This window comes from Manis pentadactyla, chromosome 8 (genome assembly GCF_030020395.1).
Source record: "Manis pentadactyla isolate mManPen7 chromosome 8, mManPen7.hap1, whole genome shotgun sequence".
Lineage (NCBI taxonomy): Eukaryota > Metazoa > Chordata > Mammalia > Pholidota > Manidae > Manis > Manis pentadactyla.
Genome location: NC_080026.1, coordinates 124305581 through 124321763, shown reverse-complemented (window position 1 = coordinate 124321763; position 16183 = coordinate 124305581).

Below are 16183 nucleotides of genomic sequence, written 5' to 3'. Positions count from 1 at the left end.
CAGCCCAGGCACCAGTCGGGGTCTGGTGACCACCTTGGGGCTGTGCACTGAGTGGTCACCCTTCTCTGTATGGGAGCCCCAGAACCAAGACTGGGGGCTGGGCAGAGGGGCCACTGGGCTGAAGCTTCCCCACCAGCCGAGAGACACTGCCACTCCTGGCTGCCCACATCCTTCTCCTTCCTGCCTGGCTGGAGGCTCTGACTAAAGCCCACCCAGGTGCTCAGGGACCCACAAGGCAGGAAGTCCATGACCAGGGCAGCAGGGAGGCGTGCCCGTTCCATCAAGAGGTTACGTTTCTGCCCAGCATGTTGACTGTTTCCCGCCAACTGGGCAGGTTGTCGAGCCTTCCTCAAGCATCAGTTTTCTTATCTAGTAAATGGCTATAACCCCCTCTTCACTGTGTGAGAAACAAAAGAATGCAAAGAACATCCCTAAAGCATTTAGCACAAAGCCTGCCATGTGCAATAGATGTTATTTGCATCATCATCATCAGAAGGGGAAGATTCATAAATTTGGAAAGGGCACTTAGCTGCAATTGGGGCAGGGGATGGAAAGCAGGCTGGCCCGAGGGAAGGATGGTTTCCCACGTGTTCATCTTCCTGATCTGGGCTTTTACGGGTATGGGGAGGGAAGGGCAGAACATCTGGACGGGGAAGAGGAGCTGGCGATGGTGGATGTTAGAGGAAAAGAGAAACTGAACTTCCCCAAGGCCAGACTCGTGCCGGAGTTAGAAACTTAGATGCTATTTAGCATCTTAGGCCCCTACCGTAGCTCAGCAAAGCATTTAAGGTTTCTCCCGTTTTGCAGAAGAGGGAGCTGACGTTTGGTGATGTGTAAGAGTTGTGCCCCATGTCCCTCAGCTGGCTAGTGGTCGCTTGGAGATTTGAACTCAGCTCTGTCCGACCTTCTCAATGCGAATGGGATTTTCACACCAGGAGATGGACACAAAGCCGGTTGGAAGAAAAATGTCTTCCCTGATACAAACACAGTGAAGGCGAGACTGGAAAGTGCCTCATCAGGCACTTTGTGGATTCGTCAGATCTACAACGTAACGCTGAGTCACTTCACAATGGCCTCCGAACTCCTACAGCTCAGAAATACAGATTTAGACTGGGAAGGAAAAGAGGTCTTCAAAATGTGCAGGAAGGAAGGATCTCTGGGTGAGAAGCTCGGGCGATTGTTCATTCCTGGGCTCCCTCACCGGGGAGCACGTCCTCCCACGGAGCACCCCCCTCCCCTGCTCCCCATGAGTTTCCCAGCCGACTTAGACAATGAACATTATTTCCTCATCTCAATCCTTCTGAGGAGGAAGGATCAAACACCTCACTTTCAGGATTTATGAACTATTATTAAAAGGTTAATAGACCCCTGAAAATGTAAATTTTCAAGAAACGTTTGTGTCTTGAGAATATACCTGTGTCAAGAGGCTGCATCATCTGAAAGAACATTCTTGCCGATCTGGAATGGATTTGGGTAACTGTTGTCAAGAGGCCCAGCAAAACAGGTTGGGCTAAATGTTCCTTATTACGCTGTCCTAAGACCCCACCCCTGGTTAGCTTAGGTGCCTTCAACCTGAATATTATTATCATAATGATGATGATAGTCTTCACAATAATAATTGTTTATTGGGTGCTTACTTATGTGTCAAGTATTACTAAGTATTTTATACAGTTTCATCTCATTCTCCCATGCACCCTCCATACACTTCCCCCTGCCAAATAATGTAGTTAATAATACTGCTTGATAAATGAGACAACTGAGGAAGGATAAATGGAAACTTGAGGACACGTGCTTTCAAGCTGTATCCTTAACCATGAAGCCATTGCTTAAAAGATCTCACAGTTCCATAGAAGCATCAGATATAGACACAACCACCTATTTTCCTATCTCTCACCAACTGCTCCTTTCCAGCAGGTGTGGCCAAGTCTCTGCTTACCTAGGAGCCTGGGCCATTACAAAGCTTTCATGTATATAGTCAACAAACATCCCCAGACACTGAGTATCCAACTAGGAGACAGGTACTGGCCTGTGCTCTGGGGACCCAAGAGTGAAGAAAGGGATGTCCTGTTTTCAACAGGCCAGAAACAAGGGCATGATGGCCCCGGAAGACAGCAGAAAAAAGGGTAGCAGGGACTGAGTAGGGAGTAGCCCCCCAAGAATGTGGCTCTGAAGCTCAATCTCTAAGGAATGTGAAGCATGAAGGAGAGTTTGCCAGACACAGAGAGAGATGTGCAAGGAAGAGCATTTCATACTGAAGGAACAGCATGTACAACAGCACAGAGGCATGAAGGGATCCGGCAGGCATGAAAGAAGAGTAGCCTGGCCCTTGGTGCACTCAGAGGGTGCTGCCCCGGGGCTGCCCAGAATTCTGACTTCCCTGTGTACATTCCTAATCCTCTTTTTTGTCCCTTGGAGATCTCTATTTCTGAGTGGTAGCTGACCCTCCTGTGGGTGTGTTTGCCTGCTTGACTATTGTCCCACTCACCAGGATTTGGAGTCAGGACATCTCTTGACTTTTATGCTACAAGGTCTTAAATTTATGAAGACAAAGATGGCTTCTAAATCTACCTTACGATCCCTACTCCCCAGCACCATGCAGGGCATTTAAAAGGTACCTGAAGAATAATGGCAGTGAAGAAGTCCTGTCTGCCTGATTTCTGCATGGTCCTCTAAGGACAGTACCGTGTGCCCAGAGTACACTCAGGGCCATTCACGGGGCCGATTGCCCCAGAGCTGTGCCTCCAGGGCCCACTTTTGTCAAGGTGCTTCCCGCTGCCCTCTCTCACCTGCTCTTGTCTCCTGCTCACAGCCTCCCAGGTGCACTGTCAATGAAGCCCAGGTTTCCTGAGCCAATGCCTTCTGGATGAGAAGGAAAGGCCACTCTAATCACCCAGTGGTCCATGGTGGGCTTCAAGGGGTCCAGAACCCCTTGACACTGTATGCAGTTTTTTATTTTGGTGTGTGTGCATATGCGTGTTTTTATGGAAGTAGTTCAGTATTGTGGCTAAAGGGTCAGGTTCTGGAGCTAGACTCTCTGGATTCAAATCCTGACTTTGCTACTCATTAAATATGATGGGTTGACTGTGTTCTCTAAAATGATATGTTCAAGTTCTAATCCCCAGCACCTCAGAATGTGACCTTATTCAGAACTAGAGTCCTTGTAGGTATAATTAGTTAAGATGAAGTCATTAGGGTGGACACTTGCCCAATTACAGGTGTCCTTATAAGAGGAAAAGAGACAGAGAGAGAGAGAGAAAGAGAGAGAGAGGAAGACGTGGAGAAGAATGCCTGTGACAATAGAGACAGAAGCTGAACTATTCAGCTGCAAACCCGTCAATGCCAAGATTGCCAGCAACACCAGAAGCTGAGAGAAAGGCATGGAACCGATTCTCACTGAGCACCTTTGAGCAAGTATGGCCCTGCCACTGACACTTTGACCTGGGACTTCTAGCCTCCACAATTGTGTGAGAATACATATATTTCTGTTGTTTTCAGCCACTCGGGTTCTATTTTGTCACAGCAGCCCTGGGAGACCAATTCCCTAAGGACAGCTATGGCCAAGTTACTGTAACTTGCTGTGCTTCAATATTTGCATTTGACAATAATAAGTAGTATCTGCCTTCCAGGGCTCTTCTGAGGTCAGATAGTTCATGAAAGCGCTCAGCATAGTGCCTGGCACACAGTAAGTGCTCAATGAAGGTTGCCATCATTCCTACTTTCTTTTCTTTTCTTTTTTTTAAATATGGAGAGGGACCATGACTTGCATTCGATTTTCAAACAGGTTATACTGCAAAGAAAGAGTTAAGAAGCCCTGCCTGTCCTAGGCCTTTCCATTTACAGGTGACACAGCACAACACCGTGCCCCAGCACCTTCCTCTGTCCCCCTGCCCCCCCATTATTTGTGTGTAGCATCCTGCCTGCCCCAGAGGATAGATGTTGGCATCCCTGTGCACCTTCTCTGTGCTGAGCAACACTACTCCTCCTTATTCACACAGAATTGCCTCATTGCCTGCTGACAGCCACTCCAAGAGGTGAGAAAAATCATCTCCATTTTAGGTGAAGGAACAAAAGAATTGTTTACTCTTGCTCCCTCCTGCTAGAAATGTCACACGTCAACCACCCTGCCAGGTATGTGTCTCAGGAGACCACGAACCTTCACTGATCTGACTGAGTAGGTGGACAGGGTTACGGACCCCATGACCACAAAATCTTGGGGACAAATTCCTCACAAAGATCACAGTTTGGCCACAGAGAGGTGCTAACCAGCTCTTAAATAGAAGGGTTTAGGAGACAGAAGTAGAATGAAATTATCACCCAGCTTTTTGTGTGATAATGGAAAATTATGTCACAATCCACCAAGTTCCAGATTGTTCCTGCTAATTCTTGCTGTGCCTATGGACTTCTCTATTTTCATCCCCAGCCACTCAGTAGATGATGCTAATGAAGGGGTAGGTCGGCAGACACGGTGTCGCCCGGAGCATTTCCTCTTTGGCTTCTGCTGCTAAAACTGTCCAGCCCAGGTCATTGCCCAAGTCTGAAAATCTACTCAGCCATGTTCTTCAAAGCAATCACTCTTTTTCCCACGTCCATGAGAGAGAATCTTGGCTTGCTTTTATTTGGCTGAGTACAGTCCTTTAATGCCTGAACTTCCTTGAGCCATCCAGGAAAAAGCTGGGAACAAACCCTCAATGCATAGTTACAATGCAACAGACAATTAGTTTAAAGTCTCTAAGAGATTGGCAGGAAAACAGGTTTTCCTAGATGGCAGAGCCACACCCGGAGGAGACAGATGGAGCACAAGAACCACGCTACAAAGGAGGCATCCCGGCCAAGTGGTAATTCCTTCATCCCCCAGCCATGGATGGGTGTGTGCGCCAATATTTGCCACCTATGTGTGCTTGGACCTAGGCAAGAGTGGTTGATTCTTTCTCTAAATTTGTGCAGTCATTTTTGACTGACTTTGTGGGTTGGTTCAGTCCCCCAAAAGTCAAAACTTATTTTCAACTTTTCATTAAAAACAACTTTTCTCTCTAATGTCTTTATTAGCTGAGTGAGTAAATGACCCCCAAACAGCTGGGTGTTCTCATGCCAGCGCTCACATGTGAGATCAGAATGGATCAGAAGGAGGACATGACTGACTTTTTAAAAATACTGGCAAGAAATACTGTGTTGCTCCAGGCATGGAAGAAGGGTTTTAAGTAAGAATCATCCAGACTGGTTTCTGATTGGGTTGAGGTCATGGTGCATGTGCCTCTCCTGGTCCCTGTACCTGCCCCCCCTGTGCTGGCTTGGGACCAGTGCTGGTCAGACTAGGGTTTAGATTCTGGTAGTTTGGGGCACCTTTCCTAGAAAAAGAGTCTTGAGCTCCATGTTCCAGGAGATGGCATTTCCACTCAATCCCAAATGTATCTCTCCTGGGTTATTTCAGCATTTCCTTCCTGGATGTGAGACAAGACACCAGATGTGAGCAGAGACCCGGCCTCCATCCGGAAAGCAGGCTGACAGCGGTGATCCCCTCAGGGGTGGTAGGAAGAGGGGTCACAGAGACCTCAGTCGGCTTCCTTGGATAGCCCAGGACCCTGGGGCAGCTGTGCCCAGCGCAGGCCAAGTGGTGAATGAAGAGGAAAGCAAGCGATGCCAGATAGATTCCACCACCTCTGAGCACCGATTCACCAAAGTGCTCTGGGTGGCAGGGAGCTAGGACCATGCTCTCTCAGCTGGAAGTTTTAAAAAGAAGGAAGTGTGGACTCTTTTTGGGTGTGGATCTGAAGTGCTTCACAACTCAGGTTCTGGGTTGTGGGTCTTTCTTTACTGCTGCAGTCTGACGTTTTTGTATTCTGAAAATTCCTATGTTGAAATCCTCACCCCCAAAGGCGATGGTATTAGGAGGTGGTATTTGAGAGGTGCTTAAATCAAGAGGGTGGAAACTCATGAATGGGAATAGTGTTCTTATGACTGGGGCTCCAGACAGATCCCTCACCCCCTCCTACCAGGTGAGGATACAATGACAAGTCTGCAGTGCAGAAAAGGGTTCTCAGTTGACCACACTGGTACCCTGATCGCATACTTCCAGCCTCCAGAACTGTGGGAAGTATGTTTCTGTTCATATGCCCAGTCTGTGGCAATTTGTTTCAGCCATCCACACAGACTAGGGCATTTGCCTTCACAGTCCACCAGGTCATCACCCCCTCATGCAGGCTGCTCACCCATTCGGGGCTGGGCTTCTCTGACAGCCTCTCAGATGCTTGGAAAAAAAAGAAAAGCAAACAGCACTTACAGTAAACTCTCAGGGGCCTAAGGACATAGTTCCATTCACCAGATCTCCCATCGCTGATGTTGAGCTTAACTCACAGCTGTGCCAGGAAACACGGGCTGCCCACTAATCGGCTACCCACATGTGAAGAGCATTCTTCTAAGAGCCAAAATAAAAAAGAGTCTGAGCACCCATCTTTCCCCAAATGGGATGTTTCCTTCTCTCCTAACTTTGTTTCCTGGGTGTTCAGAAACAGAGTGACATAGATGATTTCTTCCTTAGAACAGAGTGGCAGCCGCCACATCCCCACCACTCCATAGCCAGCCTCCCAAAATGCACCAGCTAAATATTTATCATAGCGTAACAGGGTCAGCTTGAGTTCATTTGTTTTTCTGATTACCCCCAGCATTTGATATGAGAAAGGAGTGCCGCATAGACTATAAATATTTACAGACTGCTCGGATCAGAGAGTTTGACTCCAAATGGCTCACCCCACATCCCTCCCACAGGCAAGACAAGCACCAGTGCCATGTACATGGAGTGGAAAACCCACAGCAAGATGCAGGAGTGTTGCTTCAGGCTGGGGCAGCTGCTCCTAGAAGCATAGTTAAGCGGAGATGCCCTGAGCTTGGTGCTTCTATAATGGAAGCACCTTTAATTATTCATAAACATGATGGTTCAACACTATTTATAGTATTAAAGTAAATCATTTATTTAGCACAGTTTCTCCAAAAGAGTTCAACATAACCTTTTTAAAGCTCATTAAGCAGCAACTTGTAATAATTAGTACTTGTTCCTTTTCTGTCTTCCTGTCTGGATGGTAGACATCCCAAGGGCAGGGCTGGTATCTGACTGGTTTGCCGCTTTATCCTGTGCTTAGAACATAATCTTTCACATAGTAGGTGCTTAATACATATTTATAGATTCACACATCAACTCAGACCTTTGCTTTTCATTTTACTTTCAGAGATACACGGGCAAGATATTTTGACGTTCAAGCTCAACTAGGGTAAGCTCCAAAATTTGAGATATTACCTACATTTCTCTTCTAATGAGCCCCAGAGAGTTAGGAGGCCTGATGCCCTTTCTGCCACCAACCAGCTGTGTGACTTTGGACAAACACATATACTGTTGATGAAGAGTTCTTTGCTTGGAGTCTTTGGAGCTGATATAGATCCATGGATGAGTTTCAGGGACTAGAAAACGTGTACCCAAATATGCATGATCCAAATGTGCACTTAGGTCTAATGAGTGAGAGTCCATAGCTTAAACCAGATTCTCTAAGAGCTCCATGATTAAACTTAAGAACCACTCCCTTTGTTTCTTTAATAATTGAGGATAGGGACTGATTAATTCAGGCCTGCCTGACATGTAAATCAAGGTTGCTTGCAACATGCACCCCTACTCTGAATGCAGGACACCCCCTCCAGCCCACACCCGTGCCTGAGAGTTGCTCCCACCCCCGTCTGGTAGACCATCCTCCCATCCCTACTCCTTGCCTCCAAAGCAACATGCTGCTTTGCTGGCCAAGCTGGAGGACCTGCACACTGGCTCATCACCACCGGCCCTTCCAACGCTACATTCAAGCCTATGCCTGGCCTTCCCTTCTCATCTTTAACAGGGTACACAGTGTCGTACGAACGTTTTTTGCTACATCCAAGAGCTATCTGGATCAGCCTGAAATGCTGGCTTTGTGGAACGTATCTGAGAAAGAAAACAAAAGTGCCCCTCTAGGATTATGAAGCTAGTGAGCACAAGGTCTACTACCTCATTCTGTGAAGAGCAGCCATGAATAGAGTGAAGCCTTGGATCTTTGCAGCCAGAATTCCAGCTAGGAATTAGTGGGGAGTTGGTGGGTGGTGGGAGTGGTAGTGGAGGGGGCCAGTCGGCTTCATCCCTAGCAGCTCCTAGTGGCTGTGCAGCACCAAACAGCAACAGCACTGGTGAAAGTTGTATTTTTCTTGACTCTGCTGGCAGCCATTCAATCATTAGCACATCTTCCCTTCAAATCCAGACTTTTCCATTTTTAAGACACATTTAAAAATGAAAAGGTATCACTAGAGATGGTGGGTTTGCGTACTGGTGTTGCATTTTTGAGGTTATTAACCAACACCTTGAGTAAGTATGCAAGGCCAGGAAAATCTGCCACTGAAAGGAGGGCAAGTCTTTTGACTTTTGTGGGCTTTGGTTTTCTCATCTTTAAAATGAAATGGTTGGACTATATTAAGCAAATAGGCTTCAACTCTGACATAGCTCTGGCGGCCTAGCCCATGTTTCTGAAATGTTATTGTGCATGCAGATCATCCAGGGACTTTGTCAAATGCAGATTCTGGGGTGGGGCTTGCAATTCCAAATGCCCCAGGTGATGCTAAAGCCGCTGGTCCATGGAGCACTTCGGGGCGCAGCCTTCTTGACTGTAGTCTTGGAAGATTTTGAGGCTCGTCAGGACAGACTAGTGATGCCTGCCCAGGAAATGAGGGAGGTGGAAAAATGGTTATGGAATTAGACTACTTAGAGTAGATGTTTCTTAAGGAACCTTCAAAATCTAACACAATCATTTAGAAAGTCTCTCTCCTGACCAGCAGCAACATCATCTGGGAACTTGTTAGAGGTATAGATTCTTGGACCCCACCCCATACATACTGAATCAGAAGTGGGCTCCAGCCATCGGAGTTTAACATGCCCCCGGGTGATCCCAGTGCACGATCAAGTGTGGGAACTACTGATCCAACATACAAGTCTTCTACAGAATCGATGACTATCAACCAACATCAGGGAAGAGCACAGTTCAGCACGAGGCACAGGGTGTCCCAAAGGAGGAAAGGGGTCCAGAGAGTGGAGTTGGGTTGAGGCCCAAAACACCCTCTCCTATGTACTGTTATTTAACTATGGAGCTCTGATAAAAGTCACTCAACATTGAGTATCTCAAGGTCTCCCCGAATTAAGTTTATCTTCTGAAATGTATATCTGGTACTTTTTTTAAAAACTGGCCAGAATTTAGCACAGTAGCACGATCTGCCTGTCATTCCCACAGCCTTGGAAGTTGGGCCAGATGAGCCTTGATCAAGATTCCATTTTGTTCACAGGTGGCACATGAGCTGAGTCTTGAGCTTGACCAGCTGCTCCTCCCTAATCAGACTGTTTCTGTATTGCTTAGACATTTTAAATAGCAGGCCCCAGAGAAAGCTCAATGCTAAAACCTCAAGGTCAAAGTAGAATCTTAGCCCAAGGGATGTTAGCAATGATAATCCAGTTGCCAGTGACTCCTTCAAATGAAGGAAACATCATCGACACATCAAAAAGTAGGAAAGGGCTCTTTCCTTCCATCCCGTGTCCACTACTCTGGGAAAAGTACTAAAAATCAAGCAAAACAACACTCAGGTGTGATACAGATTATGGCTCACAGCTGGAGGGAACGACGTTGCAATTTTATCCATATCACCAATTTAATTGGGCGTTAAAAGAATCTTAGGCTCCAATAGTAGTTCTCTGGCCCGGCGGCAGTCTGTAATGGGGAAAAGGGGCACCTCTTGTTGGGACTTGTGATTTGGGGTTGACGAGAGAAAACCCTATAACTGCTTAGAGTGCCAGAAGGTGGCATTTTGACTCTGAGGGTGAACTTGATGCCTGGCGTGAATGTTGAAGACTTGAAGGCTCTCCTTCAGGGCTTTCAAGAACGCAGTTTGAAGGAAGAGCCTGCAATTCTTTCAGTCCATGTTCCACTAGAAAAAAGTCCTATAACTGGACATTTGGACTCTCCCACTCACTTCTTACAAATCTAAATCAATCCCCCAAATATGTAAACAGTTGGACCCAACCTGCATGTCCCACCTTAGCAGGAAAGTTGACAGACTTACACTACATCAATATCATGGCCTCAACTGCAGCCAGTATAAATGTCCATGAAGAATTTCTAATGATCTGGGGAAATGTCTGTGACATGATGTTAAATAAAAATGTAGGATACAAAATTGTGGTATGGTATGTTCTCAACAATGATCAAAAGGTGTAGAAAAATAGCTAAAATTTAAAAGTTACTTAAATTCAAAAATGATGGATTGATAGGTAATAGTGTTTTATTTCATTTTACTGTATTTTACAAAAATCCCACAGTATCCTGTATGGTTTCTGTACACAGAAATAAAAACAATTTAATTTAAAAATTTTGCTCCTACTCAGATATGCCACTTAAATCTGCCCACTCTGCCCGCTGTGCCTGGCTTAATGTCTTTCCCCACTTCTTTGCTCCAAGCTGTTCCCCCACTTGGATCCTCTGCATGCTCCCCTCTGCTCAACCAGCCCTTCCCCAGCCTTCACCTTGGGTGCCGTGTTCCTCTAGGGAAACTACTGAGACCATTCCAGTCACGGAACATCCTCTCTTCTGGACGCCTGTACCACCATTTTATCCTCACTTGTGAACCCTTGGAGTGTTAGCGGTCTTACTGTTGGCATACCAGCTCCATGCCTAGCACATACCCCTGACCAACTAGCCCAGAATCTCTGGGATGGGGCCCAGGCATCAGTATTTTTTAAGCTAACTGGGTGCTGCCAGTGTGTAGTCAGGATGGAGAATCACTGATCAAAAGTAGAAAGTCACCTCCCATATATTCAGCAATCATTTGTCCCAGATTTCCTGGGCCCATTCTAATTCACAAATCTGTCGAGTTGATCCCACATAAATCACTGATGCTTCCCCAGAGTGTCAGTACTTAACTACTATTATTATTATAACCATATTAACTATGTTTCTGACATGCACTTGGACACCAGCCTCACATCACATTTTTTTTGTTGGTTCAGATATATTTGTTTTGAATTCCAGGAGGGTTGTCAGATTTAGCAAGCAAAAATACAAGATACCCAATTAAATTTGCATTTCAGATAAGCTGTGAGTAATTTTTAAAGGATAAGCGTATCCCAAATATATTGTGGAATATACTGATCCTAAAATTTTATTCATTGTTTATCTGAAATGCGAATTTAACTGAGATCTCTATGTTATTGGTAACTCTTGGCTCAAGAAATAAGGTTTCTGTACCTAAGGGCTTTTATTTTCTGTAGTATTAGCATGGAATCCTCATGTAGTCAAGGCTGAAACCCCAGTATGGCTAAATTACTGACTGCAGAAAAGACGAAATCCAGTATCGACTGGAACAAAGTTTCTGCTTTCTAGGCTCTGGCCATACTCTTTTGCAAAAGTACAGAGGAGGCCAAAGTATAAGTATTGCTTCCAGCCTATACCTACAGTTTGAGAATCATTGGCCTACATTGGGCAGCAGCTCAAAGTACAAGGTTCTAGAGTGAGAGAGTTTTTGTGGATCTCATTGCTCCCTGCTAATGCATGTTTTTAGACAAATAAATTAACTTCCTTAGGCCTCAATTTTCTCATCTGTAAAGTGGACATAGTAATGCATTTCCACCTAATTGATTAGTCTCAGGATTAAATGTGACTATGTTTTAAAGTTCTTAGTTATAGTGTTTGGATCCTTACTGTCATTACTATAAAAGGAATTCCTTTTTCAACTTCAGCCAATGAGCAAACAAATATATCAGGAACTTCCTGTTGACCCTCCCCTAAGTACCCTCTGGTCCTTGTCCTGCCACTTCTGATATAAGCAGTCACTAATGACTGGGAAGTGGTCAGGAGACAAGCCTGCTGTGGGAAAAAAGGGTAAGACTCTTCTAGAATTTGAGACTGAAGATGGTTTATATAAGGCAGATCTTGGGTGATGGAGTTTTATGCAAATTACAACCAAGTAGCTGGCTTTTGTAGGAAGATTTTATGCAACTGAGTGTGGCTGCCAGCAAATCCAAGTGGAAATGAGTGGGAAGTGGAAAGTGGAAATGAGTGGCCAGGGTCACAGCAAACACTGGGGTCTTTGATCTGCCCTGAGTGCTGGAACCAAGGGCCAACACAACTTTTGTGTGTCACTTCTTCAAATTCCTGCAAGTTAAAACCCGTGTTTCTCTCTCAGCAGTTGTTTCTACCCTGGGGCAATTCAGGATCACCTCCTCTGATGCTGCCCACAGCCAGCCCTTCTGGAATAGCGAGACACTAACCAGACTTGATATTTCAGTTTTTCAAAAACAAGTTTGAAAAATATCACCTGGGACAGCCCAAAAAAGAATGCCAGTCTGCCTACTCCTCAAGCAGTCCACAAAGAGACATGTCAGCCGCCAGTCACTGTCAACCGTCAGCTCAAACAGTGACGAGCTGCCTCCTGGGGAGGAGGAGGCCATGCGGCCACCCGAGGCAAAGGGCACTTGGCTCCTGCACAGATCCCAGGAGGGAACTGAAATGGGGTCTGAAGGGGGGATGGGCCGTGAGGGAATCAGAGGGCCCTGCAGCTTCAGGTCATTCCTCCAAGGTCATCTTCTACTGTGTTGAGGTCAGATTACTGGTAGCTCTCCAGACATGTTCGGGGCCTGGGGGAGGGAGACAAAAGGCTAGCCCCATCATTCCATGGGCAAACTGCTCAGCCTCTCTGAGTCCCAATATTCTTCTCTGTGACTCAGGAATAGGGTCCTCCTTGTGGTCCTTACCTGGGTGGAGAGGTTGAAAGGAGATCACAGATGCAAAAGTGCCTGGCAGACCTTGAAGTGCTGAAGGTATTCTCTACAATACTGTTATCATGTCTCTTGCTCGACCAGGACAATGAATGCGCCCAGATGTTAAGTAGCCAACTCTACGAAGAGCTCTGCGATTCCTGCCCACTTCACTCAACTTAAACCAGGAGGGCAGCTCACAAGCCCACGATAAACAACTGCAGACGGCCTGTTCTGTTTCCCCACAGTATACTTGGGTTTTTTCCAGTGTCTGTTCTGTGTCAGGGAAGGTAAAGCTGGTGAGCAGTGGGGGAGGGACAGAGCCAGTGGCTATCAGGTGGTCAGGCTAAGGTGAGCATTGGACTGGTGACCCACCACGAGCTAGGTGTGGAGAGTGCCCCAGACGTGGAGCTGACCCCTGGGTCTGTCACTTGATGCATGCCCAAACGAGGTGACAACACTCTGCAGAGGACAGAGGCTGGTCTTGTGGTTTTCCATCTGGTCTCATTTGGTTTTTGGGGTTTGATGCCTCTGACAGACACATGGAGAACAGCCTTGTCATCTTGAATCAGACAGTTGGCCTTGGTGCGCACGAATATGTGTGAGATTTCACACATGTTTGCAGGAGGAAGGAGGCCATAGAGCAGGAGAGGAGGCATATTTACATTCCTTGTGAGTGTTTGGATTTTTCAAGAAGAAAAGTAGACATTTCACAGGGCACGTTATAAACCAAGGTCAACTTTCCCCCTGCGTGGTATTGAAGAAACGAGAACGCCAATGCCGGAGAAAAATCTGATTCGATTTGCTGGAGTTGGGAATGCCCGCCTGATTTGCTTTAGAGGCTTGCTCTCCTTATTTACTCTGCCTGCTGTCTCACAAGACTTTCTTCAACAAGACTCAGGAGCAGGATGGTATTTATGCTATTTTAAAAATCAGTTCTGGGTGCCCCACGTGCAAAGAACCAAAAAACTACATACCTTAAAAAACACAGAGGTGAGCATTTAAAAAAATACAGCTGTTTTGACTTTTGTGTGTTATTTGGCTTTTCACAGTAAGCACAAATTACTTGACAAAGAGAATAAAATAATTGTTTCAGAAAAAAGTTCATGATAAGGACTGTTATGGACACAAATCTATATCAATAATGATAATGCAGCTGGGGACAGGGGATGAGCAGGAGATGTGGAGCAGATTCTCCACTCACCCTCGATGGTGATGTGATTCCTCTCAGTCACCATGTTTCTCAGGGGTCTCAGCCACCTTAGTCATCCTGAGAAGTCCCACTGTGAGATTAGCTAAGAGGCACTCCTGAAAATGCTAACGTGTGCTAGAGTTGACCAGATAATCCACAGAGGATTCCATTCAGTAGCCCTAACAACCCTGTGGGATGACAAGTATCCCCATTAATGAGAGTCGAAACCAAGATGCAGAGGAATTCAAATATTTCCAGTTCCTGTAGCTAAGAGGTGACAGAGCTAGGACTTCCGACTCCACGCCCTGTTCTTAGACTTAGGCAGAGACCAAGTCTTGTGGATGCTAGTGCCAGGTATCTAGGTTTGAGTCTCAGCTCTGATACCAGTTTCGCTGACCTTGAAAATTTAACACACTTAAATTCTCTGACTCTTAGTTCCCCCCATCTATGAAATGGGAGTGATGATCATAGGACCGTTTGGGAGGTTGTAGTAAAGATTGAATATAATGATGCAGGTACAGCACTTAGCCCAATACTGGTCACTGAACATACGTCAGTTCCCTGAATTTGGGAATCATTTAGAAAAAATTAATTCAAACTATTCATATTTTCCATTCTATTAGGATTTCCTGGTATGTTTTGTTTTCCAATCCTTTTGAAACAGTACCCAGTAGTCATCATACCTATTGAAAGGTCTCTCCAGACTAAAACCTTTTTCCCAAGGGTGGAAAATTGGGCCAGACCTGCTTATTGCAACACTATAAAATTTCTTCTAATACATCTTCCATGCTCCTAGGAAATAAACAATATCCTATAAACTCCTCCAGATTTGCAAGATCCCCAGTGAAGTGAAAGGAGGAGTCGGGCTCCTCCTGGACATTGTAGATATACCTTTTTGGGTAGAATAAAATATTATTTAAAGTGATTTTATCACTGGGAGGAAGGTGTAAAAAAGTCTCCATGGAAATAAGGGAACACCCACTGTGACTAGTGGTTGTGCCTAGCTGGTGTGGACAGGGGTAGGGGTGGGAACGTTTAGTATTTGTACATTTAAGTAATGTTTGAATTTCTTACCACAGATCCATATTATTTTGTAATAAGAAATTAAAAGGCGGCTCCATTCTAAGGCTGGCTAGAGGGTGCACCCTGTAGAAACAGCCCCCAGGCCCTTCTCAACAGGGGAATGCTAGCTTTTTCCGTAAGTCCAGCTCGGCTGCCTCCCACTCTAAGAAGCCCTGGCTGTGGAATCCATGATCTGTTCTTCTATGATCCAGAGCTTCTTGTTTCTACCAGTGGTATAGCCCTTCATTAATTCAGTCTTTCATTTGTTCATCTATTCACCGTCTTTGCATTATAAACAAGGCCCTATGGGAAGCTCTGGGAAGCAAAGGCCAGCAAGACAGGCGAGGTACCCACTTGCGTGGAGCACGTTCTAGAGGGAGACATGGGCAGCAACCCCCCAGTCCGGGGTTCATTAACCATCCTGTGTTGTGGGCTCTGATGGAGATGGGCCAGGGGCCAAGGGAGCAGGCACTCAAGAGAGCTGCCTGAGGCCCAGAGGCCTGAGAAATCTTGGCTGTTCAAGAGACCTTTCAGCTGGGAACCGAGAGATTAGAAGCAGCATTAAATAGGTGAAAGGCGTGGGAGGAAGGCCAGGAGCGCTTTAGGCTGAGCACCCAGCAGGCACTGAGATGAGAAAGAACAGAGTTCACCAGAGACATGAGAGTGGACCTCGCCGGCTGAGGCATGAGAGACTGGAGGAAGGGCTCGGAGGGGGTCGAGGAGGCAGGCCGACCACGTGAGTGACACGTGGCAGACTGTGGGATTTCAAACCTCACCCTGAGAACAGTTAAAAGCCCCTGAGAGATGTATCCCATGGACTCCACTGGTTTTCTTGTCTGTCTTTCCTCACTTCCATTTTGACACACCAGCTCCTAATCCAGCGCCTCACAAGTAATGAGGGCCTAAAATGATCAGTTGGTGGGGTGAACCAAGTCGGCCTCAAGGGAAACATCTGCAAGGGAACGTGACTGCGTGCCCCATCTCTCTCTCCCCCCCTTATGTCTTCCCGGGTCCAGGCCAGCAAGCTGAGAAGGAGCTATTAGCAATGACACGCAGAGCTAAGCCCTTCTTCCCGCCTCACAGGTCTTCCAGAACGTTCACAGCTGGCGTCGGATACCGTCATCCTGACC